This window comes from Tympanuchus pallidicinctus, unplaced genomic scaffold (genome assembly GCF_026119805.1).
Source record: "Tympanuchus pallidicinctus isolate F22 unplaced genomic scaffold, pur_lepc_1.0 scaffold24, whole genome shotgun sequence".
Lineage (NCBI taxonomy): Eukaryota > Metazoa > Chordata > Aves > Galliformes > Phasianidae > Tympanuchus > Tympanuchus pallidicinctus.
This window is the reverse complement of record NW_026294741.1, coordinates 1,775,891-1,791,398: the sequence shown is the minus strand read 5'-3', so window position 1 is coordinate 1,791,398 and position 15,508 is coordinate 1,775,891. Positions and strand designations below refer to the sequence as shown.

Genomic DNA, 15,508 nt, shown 5'->3' with positions numbered 1-15,508 from the left:
TTGCCCCCGATTTAATAAATGCAATCCATTAATTGGATCATTGCCTGCTTCTGCAGTTAATTTCCTGGATATTTTTAAATGTTAAAATGTAGTTTTTATAGTCTTTCATTATTTTTAGCCTTAAGCTCAACTATAATCGTCCCTGTAATGTAACTGTAAAAAACTCACGGCTTTATATCATAAAGGAGGACATTAATTGTCATTTTTTGTGTACATCAGCAAGATCAAAACATGCTTCCTGATTACTTCTGTTTGTACATAGAGTCTCTTTGATATTTAGATATGAATAAAGCGTGTGTTTGTGTAATTTAAAAGTCAATTCTTCCCTCCCTGCTGCTTGTCATGGATTCCTTTTGGAAGCATATTTACCAAATTGATTTTAAAATTTAGTAATTGCCCTTCCAAAATGATTTCTCAATAATCAAAAAGTCTCTAGGCACGATGGCAAAATATTTGTCCTTGTGTCTCAGGAGCCACGCTCCCCATCTCTGCCTTTTTACCAGGGGAGCACAAATCTCTTCATCCCCCCCAAATCAGGTCAAAGAGCCCAAGGATCCCAATAAGCACACGGTCCTGTTGCTCTGAGTGGTTCCAGGGAGGCACAGAGGGTCGTCCTGCAGCACGTGGGTCCTCCAGGCACAGCAGGGAATCCTCCAGCGAGGAGCGGAGTTTGTAAATGTAATCAACCTTGAGGTCTTGTTACTTCCACAGGTGCAATTAGCATTACCATCTGCTAATCCATGATTAACGATGTTTACAAATATGCTACAACATGTTAAAATGTGCCTGCGTTCCTTTTTGTTGTGTGTTTTTTTTCTTCCCCTCTCCCTGTTTTGATGGGGTTTCCCCGTGCTCCCCATCAATGCAGACGTTTTGTTTTCGTTATTTAAGAGTGGTGTTAAACTCCAAACCAGCTGCAGGAATGACAAGTTCAACTCAGAAGGTCGGTGCCACTAAGTGGGATTTAATTGCATGGGGGCTGAGGTACAAACTGATGAATCTGAATAATAAAACTTTCTTGGAAGCGACATATGGCACAGTTTAAAGTAAATCTTTATTGATTGTCCCACGACTGATGTGGTAAAGGATGGCAGTCTTTCCTTTGGGTTTGATGTTGGCGTGGAGTTTTAATAACATCACCCAGGAATATTGTGGATTCTAATAGGAGGGTTTTATTTAAAAAAAAAAAAAAAAAAGTGTTTTCTATTAACTGCTTCTTTCTTTTTAACACAGAGAGGAATGTATTATATCCCACTGTATGTCCTCCAGATCTAGGTTACGTGTAATTGCTTGGTAATTGGTAGAACCATGTAAAAGCCATGGTATTTGCCAGTCAACCCTCCTAAGTCACCATGAAATTGAAGTGTGATATTTATTCTCTATAAAATTTGTGACCCAAATGTTGTGTAACATCAAGCATGGTTGACTATGGCTGCATTCTGCAAGGCTGCTGCATGTAACTGCATGTGTCTGGGGCTGTGCACCTGTGTCCCCTGGCACCTGGGGGTGGGAAGGAGCTGGGGGATTTGGCTGGGTGGTGGTGGGGGGGGGTGTTCTGCTTTGAGGGAAAGGCTTTAACCTTGATTGGGCTTCGGCCTCATTGTTATTAATGTTATCTTGAGGTCCAGCTCAAAATGATGGAGGTTTTGGAGGTAGCCCGAAGGGAATCCCATTCTCAAGAAATGTCCCTGATTGAAGCGAAGCATTTCAGCATCTTGCTGTGCAGGGTGTTCAGGCACGTTTGTTTCTTTGTGATTTTTTTTTTTTTTTTTGTCATTTTGAATTCAGTTCCAGTTCAGAGCCTTCCCATGCCTGTGCACAGGCAGGTTCTGCCCTGGCTGTGCGCAATGCAGGGTGGGCTCAGGGACAGCCCCTTGTTTGCCTACTGCACAGCTTTGGCTGCATGCAGAGGTAATGACTTGCTTATGATCAATAGTTTTATATACTTCAGAGATGTAACAACGTGCTGTAGCTCAATGCAAAGTTAAACCTGCCAATTTTTTTTTTTTCTCTTTTTTTTTTTTTTCCTGCCCTGTTTTAGAAGCTGCAACATCAGCAGTGTTTCTCCTGCGCTCCACAAGTCTTAGCTCAGCTCTTTTCTCTGGAGATCCAAAATGTGGCTGCTGCAGATCCTGGCAGTGCCACACTCCATGCTGTGCAGGTGCCACTGCAAGGCCGGCGTGTTGGGTTCCAGCAGCTGCTTTTAGTGCTCCTCAGTGCTGCTGTGCGTTGGTGGCACAGAGCGTCCAGAGTGATCCAGCCTGGTCGTGGGCATGGCTGAAGGGACACAGCTTTGTGTTCTGCAGCAAAAGAAAGGGGCCCTGCTTCTGCCTGTGCCCTCATTAGCACCTTGCAGCGCGGCACGGCTCCTTCAAGCCATATCTCAAGGCTTTTGCTGGAGATTACATCTGTACCTAATGCGCATTTTTCTATAAACAAGGGTGCTAAATGGCCTTTCAGTTCCCTCTGTAATGCCTTTTTTAATGGAAGGTCCTGAATTAAGAACGTATATATATGTATGACTCTTAAGAATTTTCTAAGTGATATTGAAAACCTATTGTGAGGTAGGATTTCTTCTTGCAAAATTATTTTAATGAGGTTCCAGTTTATTTTCTGGCTATATTTTACTTATTTAATCCTCCAGAGGCGTTTTTCAGAGGCAGCATCTCATTTTCAATGCAACTATTTTTAACGTTAGGGAAAACTACCTTGCTGAAATGCATGAGAGAGGGGGAAAAAAAAAAAAAAGAACCAGAGGAAGATGTACGAGATAAGAATAAACTTGAAAAGCTTTGAGGTGGTTTATGGCTTCTCTTGAAAGAATAACACTTCATGTATTTTTGTTATGGTGTGGTTTAATGATGCTTGCAGGAAAAAGATAAGGTAGAAATGGAAATATAAAATTAAACCAGCAAAGTGAATGTGATTATTTTAGTTACTAGTATTACCTGGGGAAAACGCTCTCAGGGATTTTTTATCTAGTCTAAATATTTGCTTTTCCAAGAGGGAAAGCCCTCAGCAGTGCTGGGCTGCGATGCAAAGTGCTCCCTGGTCCTGTGGCCTAAAAGGGACATGGCTCCCTTCTGTTATTATTAAGGAAATTTGATGGTTTCTTAAGGGATCTGCACTTTACAGCCGAGTTTGCTGCCCTTTGGGGTTCTGCCCTGCTTGCAGGGATGCCCATCAGCAGGTCTTGGGTACGGCTGGTTCTCAGGGCACAGACCTGTCCCATTCCATTAGGAGCCCATGTGTGGCCTTGAGCTTCACCGGGTGGTTAATTTTTCAATTTCTTCCATGGATGTGCAAGTGCGAGGAGTTTGTTTATAATTAAAGTACTTGAAGATTTACACTTTAATTCAAATAGCTGAAAAGAAGCAGTTCCTGTGTAGGTTTCTTCACTATCAGAATCTAAAACAGATTATTATGTAAATTTTTTTTCGATCCTAAATTCATTATAATATTCAATTTCAGGAAATGCTCTTGACCATCTGCTGCTGCTCTAAGAAACGAGTGTTTACCACCAGAAACATGGGAGGTATCTGGGATAGATCACAGCAGAGTGCAAGGGCAGAGTGCAGCCACTTAAGCAAAGCCGTGCCACAGTCACCATGAGCCTGGAGTCGGAAGGTACTGCTCCTCCCCTGCCCTGGCACACGCTTTTCCTGATGGTATTTAGCATCTGTGTGATAATCAAAGGTTTTTCTGACACCACTTCCAGCTTGCTCCCACACATTTAGGAAAAATTTCTTCTCTGAAAGAGTGGTGAGACATTGGAACAGGGAAGTGGTGGAGTCACGGTCCCTGGAGGTGTTCCAGAACTGTGGAGATGTGGCACTGAGGGGATGTGGTTGGTGGGCAAGGTGGGGTGGGATGGACTTGGGCCTGGGGGCCCTGGAGGTCTTTTCCAACCTAAATTATGCCATGGTTCTATAAGGGCATGATGGTGATGGGTTAACTAAGGTGATCTTAATGGTCTTGTCCAACATCAGTGATTCTGTGAAATATCAGAGCACAGAACATGCTGAAGATTGTTTTTTGTGCCTTTCCTTCACTCACGTACAAACCAAGAAAGTGCTGTCTCTATAGCTGGAGCCCTTCCTTGCTTCAGCGTTCAGGGAGAGCTGACCTCCTCCTTTTCCCCCTCTGGGGACATTTCTGTTCTGGTCTCATGCAGCCCAGGGGGATGAGAAGGGCAGGACCCCATTCTGGGAAGCATTGCTGAGCTTCCACCCATGGGTGTTCCCCCTGCCCTGACCGTGTGCCCCCAGCATCCTTTGTGTGTGTGCACCCAGCAGCTGCGAGCGAACCCGCGTTCGATTGCTGCAACCGCCTGGGGAATATTGCTCACTAATTATAGAAAACAGAAGATGTGCTCCCCTCCTCTTGATTTTTTTTCTTTTTTTTTTTTTTGGAAAACATTGTCTCCTCTCAACAGCCGAGTGTTTAATTAGTGTTGATTGCTGCTCGCGTGTTCGATAACTGCTCATCAGGCGGAGGTGTCCACTGATGCAGCGTGGCCTGGAGCGCGGAGCGGCGGAGGGTGCTGCTAATTAGGGATGCCATTTATTTTGGGAAGTCATGTGGACAGCAGCCTGACTTTTAGGTTAAATTTCAAGGTTAAAGGAAAATGTTGTGAAAAAAGAAATGGACCATAAGAGTGAGTTCTGATGGCAGAGCCATCACCAGCAAGGGGACACCCTGTAGGTCATCCCTATATGTGTTTATACATATATGTAGTGCACGTGTGCCTGTATATGTGTGTATATGTGCACGTATGCAAAGCTCTCCCATTTAGAAGAGGAGAAAGAAGACCTCAAACACACAGCACTGAGTTCCTAGGGGCAGCTATTGATATGATCAGGATGACTTGGCACAAGTAGGTTCCTCTCTTTTGCCCGGAGCACGTGCCCATACCAGGTTTGCGCCAGCATCCACAGGAGGATGAAAGCATTGAGGGGTACAGGAGCATCCCCTGCCGTGGGGATGTGGGAAATCCAAATGCCAGCCCTGTGAGTAGGGCTGGGTGTTGCTGCATGGTGATGTGAGCGAATGCCGGTCTGCTGCATCTCTGTCCCTGTTATTTATTTATATGTTTATTTGCTGTGCCACCTGACAGCGGTGATGGAGCTGTCATGCTTTGGTGGCCACCAACTCGTGATCCAGCACCTGTTCTCTGCGCTTTAATCTCTCCTCTCTGCTCACATGGAGTCTATACATAACCCCCAGCCAAACAAAACGTGAAGAAAAATCAAATCTAATTACAAGCCATTGATTTCTCTCCAAATTTGCTTCTAATACACTTTTTGACTACTCCTTGATTCCTTTTTTTATTTTTTTCCCCCCATTTTTCCCTTCCCCTCTCCTATCCCAGCTGCTCAGTCAGCGGCAGCCTCCTCCCGTGGCACCAGGAGGCTGCAGCCTGCAGTGAGCACAGCAAGACCTGGCGCAGTAGGGAATACGTGGATGGACACAGGGATTTTGCTGTGGCCAAGCAGTAGGGATGACTGGTGTCATGCACCTCATCTTAAGGGACAGGTAGGACCGTGCAGCTTTTCCTGATGGCTTTTTCCCTTCCTTCTCACTGCTCTGGGTTCTTCTCTGTGTGCTGCTGGATGGGCTGTGGGTGGGGGGACGGGGCAGGACAGCATGTGGCTAGGTAGTGGCACGTGTCACCCTTCTGCTTTTTGTTACTGCTTGGCTTTGTGTCTCCCCTCGGCTCTGGGTCACCCTGGTGCGGTCAGGGAGGAGACCCTCAGGCCGTGTCACCACCACCCATCCGTGGTCCCGGTGTCATTGGTGCAGTGGTGATGTCCACCTCCAGCAGGAGCCCCAGGAACACTGAATTCTAAGGGAGCATCCAGATATATCGTGTGAGGTGGAATACATGAGCTGAAGACAGTTTGGTTGTGTTAATTATGGAAATCTAAAGATAATCTATATTTAATGTCAAATTTTTCTCAAATCTACTAAAGAATGAGGAGAATATATGCACATGATGACATTTAAATGAAGAACAAGGTGCAATTAAACTCCAAAATGTACAGTAGACTAATTGGGAGAGGATGACAAATATAGTTATCATCAGCAACTAATTAGGGACCTGCTTTAGCTTTCCCTGCTTGATTAATCTTGACTAGGTGATAATAAGTTGCACAGGACCGGGTACCTCGCTCAGCACTTTGGTGGCAGGAGCTGGTTTATGGCAGGGGAGCACACGGACTCATGTGGGACACGTTGTGTTGGGGTATGAATGGGTTCTGAGCGATGGGGTGCTGTGGTTGGGATCCCCACCCCATCTTGTTTTGAGGTTGGTGCTGAAACTATACCTCGGTTGCATCCATCAGTGCGGCTTCCATGTTGTTTTGGCATCCTGTGGGCAGTGCTGCAGGGTTTGTGAGGATGGCAAGCACCTCTGGAGAAGTGTCCCATGAGGCTTTTCCCTCGGTCCGGGTGGCTCTGGGGACAGAGGTGTCCCTGGCTGTGCCTGCTGAGCCACGTGGCCCCGCTGACACTGACAAGATTTACTCACTTATCTTTTTGCTTTGCAAGGTAAGAATAATAGTAAAATGTTAATGCGGCACTCTATGTATAATGCTGTGTGTAAAGGAGTGACATGACGTGAGAGACTGATAAATCATAGCTGCTTTCAGACAGTCATCTGCATGGAAAGCTCAACGCACGGCCTGTCCCAGCGCAGGAGGGTGCTTGGGAGCCAAGAGTGGCTCCTGGGTGCTGCCGTTGGAGCTGAGTTTTATGGCACGAGCTGCCTGTATCCCTGTGCTGCTCAGAGTGGGAACCGTGCATCCTTGTGATGTCAGTGTGCCAGGAAAGCACGCAGTGTGCCATGGTGCTCACACAGTGCGTCCCCAGGAGCAGCGTTGTGGCTGCAGGGAGGTCTGGGTGCCCGCTGGGCGATGCGCTCAGCCCAGCCATCGCTGTGCTGGGGGTGAACTTGGCTCGGTCACCATGGAAACAGTGGCTGGCCCTGGTGCTGCTCGCGTGTGCACAAGTCCCGTTGACCTCACTTAGAATTATTACCTTTGGCCAAATAAAATAATTTGTGTTAATAAAGAGACCATTTTCACTCGGCTTCCAAGCGAGCCTTCCCCAGAAGGCAGAGTGACTCCTTAATTACACTTTTACTGCAAGGTGATTAATGTTCAATATGTGATACTCCATTTAAATAAGTCGCTTATTAACACCTTTAATATGTTTTAATTTTTTCTTTTTCCCCCACTCTTTTTCCTCCTCCCCGCTCCCTGCTGCACGCGGTGGAGCTCTGTGCCTGGGCACAGCACCCACGGGCTGAGCCACGAGAAGCCCCACAATGGGGAAAAACCCAACTGGTTGTGGTTGTCAGCAGCAAGATTAGATGGGCGGTGTGCTGGGAAATGGTGCTTCCCCCTGTTTTGGGGACTGGGATTGCACGATGCTGCTGCTGTGCATCCCTAAAGCTGCACCTGTGTTGCTCTGAAAGTGCACCCGGTCCAATTCTCATTGCATTTCATTTGCACTGTCGGGCCAAAAAAGGGTGTTGGGTGCTGTTTCCTCAGTGCAGTGTGAGAAGAATGACTACAGATGCTTTGCATGTGAGTGTAGGGACTCATTTTCCTCCCCCTCCTCATGATCTGGTTGGTGCTTATGAAGAAAGGAATTTCAGTTACTGAAATGGATTGTTTCCCATGATTACAGACAAAGTTGGAAAGTGAGAAAGTCATTTTATCTCAACTTCTTTCAGAAGTAGTTTATTTGTGCAGCAACAGTTGTGTCTAGGTATGTTGCTATTCATCATACAAAAGGCTGGATTAGCAGTAATAGCCCTTTCCAGGTTACTCTGCTTTTCACACGTGTGACTTCTACAGGGTGCACTCTGAACAAATCCCAGTGTGATGTGCAATGCTTTGCGATGGTTGAGGCTGACATATGGGAAAACTCATCCTAAAAAGAATATAAATGCAAATCTGACATTGCTGTGGAGCACACACAGGTTGGAGAGAAACCGCCAACGTTATTTCCAGATTCTGCAGTGGAGAGATGCTCTAAGGGATGCTCTGAAGGATGCTCAGAGGCTGGCACTGTGCTGCTCCTGCAGCTTGTGCAGGTTTGGTGCCCATCGTTGTTTTCTTCTTCTTTCCTGTGCATCAGGGCGTGTTGCAGAGTTAAATAAAATCACAAGGAAACTGATGGTTTCTAAGTGAATTTGCCCTTTACTTTGTCAGGAATAGCTTCAGAGGGAGGTGCTCAGGTGCTCCTGGTTATAAATGTAGCAGAGCTCCTCCTTGGAGCCCCCAGCTCCCTGCGTGTGCTGCAGGTAAGGAGAGCAGCAGCTCGTAGCCATCAGAAATGCACATTAACTCCTTCCTCTGTTTGATTTCCTACTCCATGCCTTCTGAATGGATTGGATGATTGCTATTGTATTGAAGGAATGGTGTCTGTCCCTTTTGTGATTTTGTTTTTGAGTGCTCATCAGTAAATGATGATAACAGTTCATTTGAGAGGATGCCTCTGTACAGCCCTGCAGGAGGGGACACCTGTGGTTTCCTCTGGCAGTTTCCCTGGTGTCGGGCTGTCTGCTGGTCTGCTTCTAGCTTCTGTCTCCTCTGAGCAGTTCAGGAAATGGTGCAGCTTTGCTTGGGCTGTGGAAAGAGGTTAAGCTGTGCTCCAAGAGGAGGTGAGAGCTGTGGTGATGCTGCTGTTCAGTGGGATGTTTTCTCCATGGTTTGTCCTGTTCCCCACCCCGGGTAGAAAGGCACTGCACTCCCAGACCCTGCATTTCCCTGCCAGATATCTGTGAGTTCATTAGCTCGCATGGCTGAGCCCTACTTCACCCAGTGGTCATCCATCCCAGGGCTAATTCTCATCTGAAATGAGTTTTCACTGCATTCAATAAAACTTCAGGTGATTCTAAGAGCAACGTTTCTGTAATGCTTGAGGCCCGGTGGAAGGCTCCATCCACAGCAGTGCCAAGTGCTGCAGGTGAGCCAGCAGTGGTGTTTGCTGCCCTCTCCCTTTGCACTTCACTTTTCAGCTCTGTGCAGCCCATCAGAGCGCTGCCCAGCAGTGAAGCAGCTCAGTGCTCCCACATCACACCCTGCCTTTCTCCCTCTACTGCTGTGACCAAAACTGAAAAGAGAAATTCAGCAAAGAAAATAAAATAAATAGTAAAGCAGAACTATAACGACAAACCTGCAGAGGTGTGTATGTGTGACTTACAGCTGCAGCCTGCTTTTATGGAGGCTCCTTATTCTCCGTAAATTGATGAAGCTTAAAGGGGAGGCTAAACTTTTAGCCGATATATAGGTGGAAAGATATTAAATTCCCATATTAAAGCTCGTCATTAACCTGTTTGTTTTTTATGGGGCTAACAGTAAACACAATGGGCTGTGAACAGCCCTTTTAATTATTCCAATGAATATTCATAACGTACAGGACCTTGAGAGTAAATAAAGGCAAGAAATTGTTCTGCAGAGCTTGATACGCAGAGAGGGCCTTAAATTCAGAGGGAGCAACATGAAATACACTCTGAGAACCTCTCGTCCTGCAGATGCTCTGTGCTTTAAGAAGGGGACGCAGCTCATGCTCAGCAACTTGTTGCAGAGCCTCTGCTTGTGAGTTGGCACTGGGGACTTTGGGGTAACTTTGTTCTTTAGAGTTCCTGGTGCAGAGATGGAGTCCCTTGTCCCACACACAGGGATGTGTGTGCATTTCATGGGCATGAAAACGTGTGCAATGGGATGGGCTGCCATGAAGGGAAGTGTGATTTGTAAAGGAAGAGACTTGGTAACCTGTGGAATAGTGGCTTAAAATGACTTTATTTTGTAGCTAGTTTCTGCCATCTGAGTGATGTTGCATGTGTTGGTTGTATTTATAACTTAACAGCTTTTCTCAAATTTATTATACTTTTTATAGCACTTCATAATTTATCTGGGATTCCTTAAGTAGGCTGAGGGCAGCTTGTGGGGCACCAAGGTGGCACGGGGAGCCTGGCTGCAGTATGGCTCCAGTATGGCTGCAGTGCATCGGGGTCAGGCGGCCGTGCTGTGGTTCTCAGTGGGGCTGCAGCCCTCACTGCTGCAGTGCTGCTGTGTGTTCCTGTGCTGGGGAGCATGCTGTACCACAGGTTTTGTGGTGGGTTGAGAGACTCGTCGTTGTCCAAGCTGTGAAACCAGCAATTTCCTCCTATGTAGAAGGAGATCCTGCATGGAAGGTGAAGGTGCATTTTGGCAGCTCGGGGTTTTGCTATCCACAAAAATTCTGTCGAGTTCCCCCGTTCTTCCACCGTCCTCCAGCTGACCCCACAGCACGTGGGATGCTTTAGCCTCGCTGCCTTTGGTTGGGCACGATGCAGAGAAAGCACCACTGCATCTGGGGATGTGAAGTGGTGCAACCGTGGGCACAGCAGCTGTGTGTGTGTGGGTGACCCTTTCCTGGCTGCTTAGTGCTGCTGGCGGAGCTGGGGCACCAAGGATGTGACCTCGGGATTGAGTGGAAGACTCGGGCATCGTTTCTTTGCACAGCTGATGACAGCCCTGTGCCAAATCCCACTCAGGGGAAAGTGGGAGAAGATGGGGCTGGCTTCCTGCAGCACCCAGCCCTCCCTGTGCCTCCCTCACCTGTTTTGCCTCTGCACCATCAGTGTGCTCCCCACCCCGACCGCCTTCATTATGGGCTGCTGGTCCACCAGACCGCAATGCATTTATAATTTTTATTGTTATATCTTTTAATTTTATTTTGCTTTCCTTGCTGTCTTGGAGAAGGGAAGATAGGAGTCCATATTTATTACAGTGCAAACGATCTACCTCTGCGAATGTATGTATCAGTTAATTTAATCTCAGCGGTTTTATTTAAACTGTTTTTCCTTCCTTTCTTTACTTCCCTCCTCCCATCTCTCCCCCTCTTCCTCCTCCTCCTCTTGGCGCAAGGTGATCAGTTTGTTGAAAAAAAAAAAGAAAAAGAAAAAAAAAAAGATGGAAAGTAAAACTATCCCGTGCCTTTTATAATCGGCACTGAAAAGGCTTTTTCTGGTTGCTACGGAATCGCGCTGCCTTTCACCGCTTCCGCCGTGTGCCTCCCGTGGCCCCCAGCCTGATTGACATTTACAAATTACCAAGCTGAGAGTGTTCAATCTTTGACCCGTGTGTTTCTATTCAGCAATGAGTGAGATTTGCAAGCATTTTGTCATATAATTACTGCAAATCCCTTGAAAATTTCCACAACAACGCCTAGATGAATGGTAATTTGTGCAGACAGCCTCTGATGCCTTTACAATGCACTAAGATGCAAAACAGTTGAATTTTTTTTTCTTTTTTTTTTTTTTTTGCCCAAAGATTTCTTGGGGGGGAAAAAATGTTGTGTGTGTGAGCGTGCTGTAAAATATTTGGATTGTTAGATTTATTTGCTTACACAGCCTATATTTGTGCTGATTTTATTGTATTGACTGTATGCATTTTTTTCCTCCCATTCTACAGTTTTATTGTGCGTTGGTCATATGCATACATCACCAGCATTGTTCTCCAGGAAATTTATTCCACCTTTCAGCGTGCTCTTGATAGGACTTATTGCATTACTAGTTAAGTGCTGAGATTTGCTACTACAAAGATCTGAAACAGCCCCTTGTAATGTTTATTTACCAGCCCTGGCTGAGGTCACATCTTTTCATAGCTCTTGGCATGGCACGTTTCACAGCCATTGGGCTCCAATGGGGTCTGGATGGACCCAGTGCTGCCCCGGCACCAGGCACCCAGAGGAGTGGATAACAACACCTGTTGAAATCGTGTGCATTTATGTGTTATTATGAGTGTTCATTTGTTGTTGTGTGTATTTATTCACCTGTCAGAGTGATTGCCACATATTGGCCAACATGCCCAACCACACCAGTGGCACCACCAGCAGCGCTTTTGAGTCATTCAGGTTGCTTTTTCAGAACTTCCCACATTGATGTTACAGTGATGCATGCTCATCTCAGTACAAACTGATGTATGTGTGTATATGCATCATATATACGTGTTTGTGAATAGTATACAAACCTACCCAGAAGCTCCTGGTGCAGTGGGAGCTTCTCCTCTTGCAGACCTGTGCTCACTGCCTGGTGCAAGAACCACGAGATGCATTTCATTGGTGCTTGTTGAAAAGCAAGCACTCGTGCAAGAACTGCAATAACCAAGTTGCATCATTGTTGTTGGCACTTGTGTTTTTTTCTTCCTACCACTGGATGGGCGTGTTGGCTCTGCTGTCGGTGCAGTGTGAAATGCTGGGCTGGTGCTGCTGTTGTGATGCCCATTGCATGGTGCAGGGATGCTGGGCTCCTCAGTCCTTCCAATTATTTATTGGTGGTGCTGTCACAGCCCCAACTGCACAGCACCATTTTTGCTTTGCTGAGGGCTTCCCTGTTTGTTCTTTACATGTGATTCTCGGTGGAGAAGCGCAGACTGTGGGAGTTGTGACTGTGTCAATGTGTGCAGAGCGCAGTGTGTGCGTGTAGGAAGGAATTCTGGGGATCACTCTTGTCACATCTGTGTCTGTGAACAGTTGGAGGCTCCCAGGAGGGTGCAGGATGGGTGGCTGGAGGCAGGTGGCACAGCCCCATCCCGTGCTGCTCCAGTGGCTCACCTTCCACTCCAGGAAAGGCATTTTTTTTGGTGAGGAAAAAAAAAAACCCCTCAGAATAAAAAGAGATTTTTTCAAAGCATCTCTCCCAGTGCTGCCCATCCTGAGCCGCTTTGCCGCTGTGCCTTGGGTCACTGTGACAGATCAGAGGGAGAGTTCAGCGGCTGCAGCGCCTGAACAAACCGCTGCTGTCATTAGGCTGGAAATGTAATCTCTGCGGAAGGAGAGGCCATGGTAGACTTAGCAAGATCTGTTCACGTTATGGGAATTTAATGCACCTGGTAGAAACTAACTGCAGGTCATCAGTTTTTATTGGCGTAGTGCAGACATGCAGTGTGATGAACTGATCTGGCAAAGCATTAACAAAGAAAAAAAAATAATAATAAAAAAAATCCCAGATCTGTGGGGTTTTTGTTGTTGTTGTGCCTGTCCCTGAAATCGGAGTTTATACCACTCTTCAGGTGCTCTGCTCTTCTTCCCCTGTAATTTCAGCTGCTGTGCTGCTGATGTCGATGCACTCTTACACAGAGTTCACAGATAAATTTTTGTCTGACGTGTATCTAGAACTTATATAGTCACCTACTAATTTAAACCAATTTGCCCTAGGTGATGGGTGAATACACTTGAAAATTAAATGGGTCTGATTTAAGCATCCCTTCTCTGAAGCCAAAGATTATATAATTAAATTAAAAGAAAATGTGTTTTATAATAAACTGTATTTCCTCTTGGCAAAATCCAATTTTGAAACAAGATTGTAATATCATATCGAAAAATGTTTTCCCATGGGTATTACCAGTCTATTTCATTTAATTGTTTTCACCCATCCTATGATGAGCTTTCAAAGGAGTGGAAGGAGTGCAGTTTTACAAAGAAGAAGGAGAAAGGGAGCAGGGAGAATGGAGGATGTCCTGCCTGCTGTGGGCTGGTGATGCATTGGGCTTGGCTTGGTGGAAGCCGGTGCCCCCAGAGCAGGAGAGCTGTGGGTTTAGGGGTGCCTGCAGCCAGCCCTCAGCATCTTGGGTTTTCCTTCTCCAGCCATAGTTTGGCGTTTGAGGAAACTTAATGAGCCATATGTTAAAGATTTTGCACTTAAGCAGAAAATGTTTAATGCTTTGAGTCTGAGTGTGGGTGCAGCTCTTGGTGTTGAAAATGCTGTAGTGTCCTCGGGGTTGGACAATGCTGTAGTTTCCTTGGGGAAACAGGGAGGACTTTTCATACGTGGGCTTGGTGTCCTAGCAAAGTGACAGCAGCAGGATGCAGTGGTGAGAGCAGCCAGGTGGGATGCTCTCATGTGCCCGGGGCCACAGATGGGACCATGCAGTGCCAACCCACTTCCTTCCGTGTCCTGTCCAACAAATCTACATCCCTGCTGAGCTGACATTCCTCAAGCCACTGGTTTCTCAAGGCCGCCTGCATGCTGTGAGCTGAAGCCCCAAAATGAAGCCTTGCTTGCAGGCTTCCCAGCTGTGCTGTGCTCGGCGGCCTCGTTAAACCCTTCAGAGCTTTTATCGGGGATGGAAACATTGACTTTCTGGGAGAATGTTGATTAAAGCAACAGTGAGTGGGAGCTGCAGGGCAGCACTGCTGGGCCTGGCCGAGGAGCAGCGATGTGACGAGCGCTGCTGCACCTGAGCAGGTCGGGCTGTGCAGGAATGGGGACACAGGAGGGAGGAAACGCTTTCTGTGGTGTGCAACCGCCGTCAGCCATTTTAGGTTTCTGAATCCTATTTCCCTGGTGCTTCCAAGAGAAGCTTTTGGGGGAGTCCCCAGCTAAAACTCAAATTTGCATTTAAATGGAGTTTTTCTTCTCTCTTTTTTTTTTTTTTTTTAATGAGCAGGATGCATGGGAGACTCAGACTATTAGGTTTCCTTGTGGGAGAGTGCAGAATTCTCTCACCTTTTACTTCCCACCCCTCCCCAGCCCCTTTTAATGCACACTTTAAATTAGACATTAAAAAAAGGGAATAGTGCATCTTTAAGGAGGATATAATCATAAACAAATAAGTCTCGTTGCCCTTGCAGCAGAACTAATCTTCCCTCAGCTGAGCTGTGATATAGATCAGTAACAAGAGCCACGCGCAGGGGGCTCCTTTGAAATGCATAATACCTCCTCGTATAAATTGGAGTTGGTGTGATGGAGCTGTGAGATGACATATTGTGGCATGACCCCTCTCTACTGATTGTGGGTGAACCCTGCAAAGGTAAATCTAACACGGCGCACACATCAGACAATTTCATTTTCATCACCCAGGGACAAAAACATAGCAACAGAATCTTTTCAAATGATAATCTGCATGCTGGGCGGAATATTTTCCCTCCCCCTCCTTTTTTTTTTTTTTTTTTTTTTGCATGTTCAATTCATGATGTAGGTGAAAGGAATTATAAATTGCTTCCAAAGTTCATTCATTCTCTTCTTCTCATTCTTCCCTTTCTTTTCCTCCTCTTTTTGCTGCTGTTCTCTTTTTCTCTCTACTTTCCCTCTCTACCTTTCTCCTGTCTGTTTTGTGGTGTTTGGTTTTTGTTTTCTTGAAAGAGAAAAGGAAACAGAGAAAGTTTGGCACTGTGTGTGTGTAACTGATTCATTCTTCTCATCCCCTCAGGGACGTTCCAGTAATAATGATTTATAGGAGTGCAAAAATTTATGCTCTTGCTGTTACCAACTAATATCCCTCCTACCCTCCAAAAAGGGAGTTTTCCTGTGGAAAGATCCCTCTGTACCAACCCTTCTCCCCTGCTTGTCTCCACTCCCCCTTCGCCTTCCTGTGCTGTTCCGTTCAAGTACTGGCAGCAATCAGCCCATGTGCATCACACCAGCCAGGAATACATCGTCCTGCAAAACCCTGTCTCGTCTAGAACGAGTCCCGATTGACTGAAATGATGTTATATATCTGTTCTTTGTTCT

General features: G+C 46.3%; 1 protein-coding gene across 9 annotated transcripts in view; it reads left to right on the top strand.

Annotated features, from left to right (window-relative positions):
* Nucleotides 1–15,508, top strand: part of MRM1 (mitochondrial rRNA methyltransferase 1) — a 40,965-nt gene that overhangs the window by 8,188 nt on the left and 17,269 nt on the right. For 6 of the 9 annotated variants that reach the window (XR_008208111.1, XR_008208104.1, XR_008208110.1 and 3 more), the window contains exons 7-8: nucleotides 3,472–3,627; nucleotides 5,372–5,535. The gene's annotated coding sequence lies outside the window, so the exon portion shown is untranslated. Of the gene's footprint in view, nucleotides 1–891; nucleotides 944–3,471; nucleotides 3,628–5,371; nucleotides 5,536–15,508 lie in introns of all 9 variants that reach the window. The other 3 variants (XR_008208109.1, XR_008208108.1, XR_008208107.1) reach the window with 2 other exon arrangements.